The 5,262-nt window shown below is 34.0% G+C and overlaps 1 long non-coding RNA gene across 1 annotated transcript; it reads right to left on the bottom strand.

Moving 5' to 3' along the window:
* Nucleotides 1–977: 977 nt before the first annotated feature.
* On the bottom strand, nucleotides 978–2,205 carry LOC128285212 (uncharacterized). Its single transcript, XR_008275659.1, has 2 exons — nucleotides 2,031–2,205; nucleotides 978–1,232 (listed from the first exon to the last, which is right to left on the bottom strand). It is a non-coding gene; the product is annotated as an uncharacterized LOC128285212 (long non-coding RNA).
* Between the last annotated feature and the right edge of the window lie 3,057 nt (nucleotides 2,206–5,262).

Here is a 5,262-nt window from a genome sequence, read left to right as displayed (position 1 = left end):
ACGATCGCTTTGTCTACCACTGAAGTTGAGTACATGGCGATTCTTGAGGCTTGTAAAGAAGCTATTTGGTTGAAGGGACTATTTAGTGAACTCAATGAAGACCTTCAAATCAGACAAGATTTTGTGACGATCAGTGCCATCTTTCTTACAAAAGATCAAATGTTTCATGAGAGAACAAAACACATTGATATTCGGTATCATTTTGTTCGTGATATTATTGCTCGTGGTGATATTGTTGTGAGCAAAATTAGCACTCATGAAAATCCTGCAGATATGATGACTAAGTCACTTCCTATAACCAAGTTTGAGCATTGCTTAGACTTGGTTGGTGTTCATTGTTGAAGTTAAACCCTTAAGGGGTTTTTGGAAGAGGTGAAGAACTTGTTTATTGAAAGTTCGCGATGAAGAACTTGTTCATTGAGAATTTGTGTCAAGGTGGAGATTGTTAGAATTAAGTGACCCAAATTCTTATTTAAATAAAATACGATGGAAAATAAAATAAAAGTAAAATCCATATAGAACTAGACTTCTTTTATTTTATTTTAGAATAAGGTTTTAAACCTTATTAAACTCCATCTATTTTATATTGATTAGGATAAGGTGTTTCAATCCTACTAGAATATGGCTTTGCAAGCCTATAAATAGACATAGTCTATTCCTCTTGTATTTGTGTAAAAATTTTTCGACATAGTGAATTTTCTTCTCCTCTGCCCGTGGTTTTTTTTTTCCGAAAGGGTTTCCACGTAAAATTTTTGTGTTCTTTATTTTTATTTATTTTATTCTATTTTATTTTTCACATTCAAGTATTCCAAATTTTTTTTTATAAAAAAATTTTGGCAGCATTTCTGCTTATTTTTACGTAAACCTCCTGCAAATTCAAACCAAAATCACCAACACCAATGTTTCACATTCATATAACTAATATTTATATCATTAACATAATTTTAACTTAATAACTATCATAGCATCATTCAAAATTGATTATAAACTTCATTCATTTAACAACTTAATGTTCATGTATCAAAATATCATGTACTTTCCTTACCATTTCATTTAACCATCTAAATCTTATAATTCATCCTTCACTACTCAAAGTAATATACATATTCAAGTGACTAAACAACACCTATGTGCATGCCACCTTTACCCAAAAGAAAAATATACATCACCAAGTTTGTGTTGGAGCCGGGATTGTTCTGGATGCTGAGTCGGGACACTTGACTTCTACTAACCTGCGCATGGAAACAACCGTACGCTGAGTATGGATATACTCAGTGGTATTACTATAAATCAAGACTATTTAACATTAATAAATTACAAACATCAACCATAAATTTTATAATTATTTAAACAACTTTTATATATAATTATTTTACTTCATAAATCTTAAATTCATAATTCATTTTTCTCATACTAACTCAATTCATAATTTAGTTCATACATTCTTTCTCGTACTTTTCAATAGTGCTAAAATAAATAATCTCATTTTTAAAATTTCATTTCAATTATTTACCCTATTAACAAAGCTCGGACTATGACAGATACGCGAATTTCCACCCAAACACACCAGAATGTCCAACCCAAACACACCCAGAATATTTTAAATCCTCCATAACACACCAAGAAGGCATTAAGTGCCTCTTCGGATAAATCAAGTATATAATAACGAAACATCTTCTACCGAACTACAATCTCCTCATCACATCACAAATCCAATGACATGCCATTTGTATCAAATCTAGTCCGACAAGTTAATAGGGTATTATTTACTTTTTCTAATTTCAATTTAATTTACACAAAAATTTTCAATACTCATTCAATTCAAATATCTATTATCTTAATTCATATACAAATTAATTTTCATACAAGTGTATACCATCAACACCATACAATTGTCACCATTTATTTATTTTTCAATCAATACACTTTTCAAATAATCACATACTTACCTCAAGTTTTACTTACCATACATAACAATTAAAATTTCAGCAATCAATAATAATTAAAATTTGAATTATAGTAATACACACCGTAATTCTCCCGTTTTAGTCCTCGATGACTTTCTCCTTTCCTTTCGATGCTGACGTTTCAGGTTCTTTGTTGGCTACGAAAATAATAGTAATTTATATTATTATTTACAGCATTAATTATAATAAATAATTAAATTTCTAAACAATTCCTACCTTATTCCCAATTTAATCCTAACTAAACTTAATTATTTTCTTAATCCAATTCACTCTCTTTTTCTATTCAAATTTTGTCTAAACTTATATTTAACTATAAAATTTTCAGCATATTTCCCTAATTTCGAAATTTCTTCAATTTAGTCCCTTCAACATAAAACTTATAGCCTAGTTTACAATTTAATCCCTTAATCAGTTCTAACGTAGAATTCATTCAATTAAATCCCTAATTCCATAATTTATCCAACATGAACCATATTTGGAAACATGTAAACTCTTGAATTATCAACTTAATTTCATCAAAACTTGTTTTAAAGCTTCTAAAATATCAAAATTAAGAGAAAATAACTTAATTAAGCTTACCAATTAAACTTGAAGCTTTAAAATCCCAATTTCCCTTTTTATTTTCTTTCCCTTTTTCTTCCCTTGTTTTCGTTTTGTTCCCTGCTTCGTTTCTGTTTCTTTTGTTTTGTTTCTTTGTTTCCTTAATTCTTTTTATGCTTTATTATTTTATTAACATAATATAATATTAATATCATATATTAAAATATCTTTTACTTTAATATTAAGTAAACTAATAATTATATAACAAGTGTACATATTTATATTATTACAAATGTCATTATCTAATTTGCTTATCAAATAAAAATCTCATGATTTAATTAATACAATTAATAATTATAAAATATCTTTATACTTAAATTATAAGTAATTAAATATTTAAATTACAATTGTACCAATACAATTCTTACACATGTATATTTTATTACCATACAATTATCTTCTATTTAATTTATTTAATTGTAATGCTAATAATAATAATCTAATATAAAACCATAATGTTAATTAATAATTATAATAATTTAATATAAAACCATAATAATAATCATTATAATATATAAAACCTAAAAAATCTTTGATTTTATTTCACCAATATGCCGCCTCATTTGTAGTCAATGGCTTAATTGCCATTTTAATCCTTTTTATTTTCTATTGCTTTATAATTAAACTTTTACCCTTTATTCAATTTAATCCTTTTTATTACTTACTCTAAATTAAGCTAAATTCACCTAATTAGATCCTAATTAGACACACCACTAGGCTCATAAATATTTTTAATAATTATTTTTGAACTTATTTCACTAAGACGGAGGCCCTATAACTCACTTTTCCGGTGCCCGTGAATTTTGGGTTATTATAGTCGTCGTACTTTGCCATAACTGTTTGCAACTGAAACGTCGAGCATAGTTCTAAAGTGAAATCTAGATACGTCAGCTCGATGATATCAAAGAAGCGGTCCCAGAGAGTGGTGGCACGGAGGGCCAGAACTGAATCAGCGAGGTGGACCTGCTCTAATGCGGCCCACACGTAGATTCTGAAATAATTCTTCCTAGGGCCCTAATGGAAATTGAAGGAATGGATGGCGTATCTCAGTGGTGGCACCCGAGGATGTCGCTCATGGGCCTTTCCGCTTTTTAGAAGCAGGGATTGCGACCTTTTTCCTGCGAGTATTTATCATAATTTTCTACAAAATTAAACATACAATTCAGTTTGGACAAATCAACATAATAGGCAAACTAGGAAGCAGACAAATTCAACTTTAATCAAGCAGATAAAATAAGTAGACTCTTAACCCCTAGTAGAAACTAATGAAATGATTACTGAATATAAATAAGCCAGTAAAATATGTATTAAATCAACAAACAAATGACACTAAAATATAGATGTAGAGTACTACGAACGTTTAAAACTTAACTTAGGCATAAAATCATCAACAAGAACCAATAATATCAGTGGAGCAATAACAATGTATTGAATTAATAAGATAAACAGGAGTAAAGTAATAGGAATAATAATACTAAAAATACCAATAGTAATAAAACAACTAAAATATTGTAAAGCACTTAGGGGTGCAAAAGAGGGAACCAATAGTGGTGGTCGGTGTTGGCTGCGGCGATGGACGGTGGACGGTGGTTGAACGATCGATGTTACCGGTTGAAGGTATGGGTGGTTGTGTGAGTGGAATGGGAGAAAAGGGAGGAGAGAAGAGGTTTTGTGGATGTAGGGGGTGAACAAGGAGGAAGAAGGGAAAAGGGGCAAGTGTGAGGAAGAAAGGATAACAGGGAAAGTTCGTCGCCGGCGGCTCGTCGGAGAATGGTGGCCGTAGTAGAAGGGGTTGTAACTTGCGGCGGCTGTAGGGGAGATGAATAGTAAAGGGAGTGAAAAGGATGAATAGTGGGGTTTAAATAGGGGTGGAGAGAAATTAGGGTTAGTGGAGGGGAATAAAAGGGGGCCACGGCCGTGCCGACCCAGTGTTGGTCCACAGGGCCGTGGCCCACGCCCGTGTGGTGTGCTCCTAGCTTGTGTTTTTCGTGAAATTTTAAGTCAGTGTCGCACATGGCCCCTTAGGCACGCCCGTGTCCCCAAGCCGTATGGTGCGCATGGCCTCATCGCACAGCCGTGTGCACGTTCGTTCACTTCTCCCGCGCCCGTGTTAGGTACACTACTCCCGTGTTCATGACTTGTACTTGTGATCGATGATTTAAGTCAATATTGCACACGGCCTATGGACACGCCCGTGTGTCTAAGCCGTGTAACCCACACGTCACATCGCACAGTCATGTGGTACTTTATTTGCTTCTCCCACGCCCATGGTAGGTCCAACACGCCCGTGTCTAGTAATCAGGATTGCGCACGGCTTTTGGGTACGGCCGTGGCTTAAGCCTGTGTTGTATTCTGACTTGTTGAAAGTTTCAGTTGTTTGTGCAATTTCCCACACGGCCTCCAGCACGCCCGTGTTCATGACCGTGTAACTTCCACGGCCGCCTCGCCCGTGGGGATTTAATTCATGCCATGCCACTATTGATTTTTTTAGGGAATTAAAGTGCAGTTTCACCACGGTTTGTGGCACGTCCGTGTCCCGTAGCTGTGTGATGCCACACGGTCGTTTCGCTTAGTCGTGGCTATTCATCGTAGCCTGTGTGGCATCCTGTTTTTGGGAAAATGTTTGTCCTGTTTTAGCACGGCAATGGCCACGCCCGTGTCTCCTACTCGTGGTGAGCACATGGGCTAAGGCACG

This window comes from Gossypium arboreum, chromosome 12 (genome assembly GCF_025698485.1).
Source record: "Gossypium arboreum isolate Shixiya-1 chromosome 12, ASM2569848v2, whole genome shotgun sequence".
NCBI lineage: Eukaryota > Viridiplantae > Streptophyta > Magnoliopsida > Malvales > Malvaceae > Gossypium > Gossypium arboreum.
This window is presented reverse-complemented; position numbering and strand designations above follow the sequence as displayed.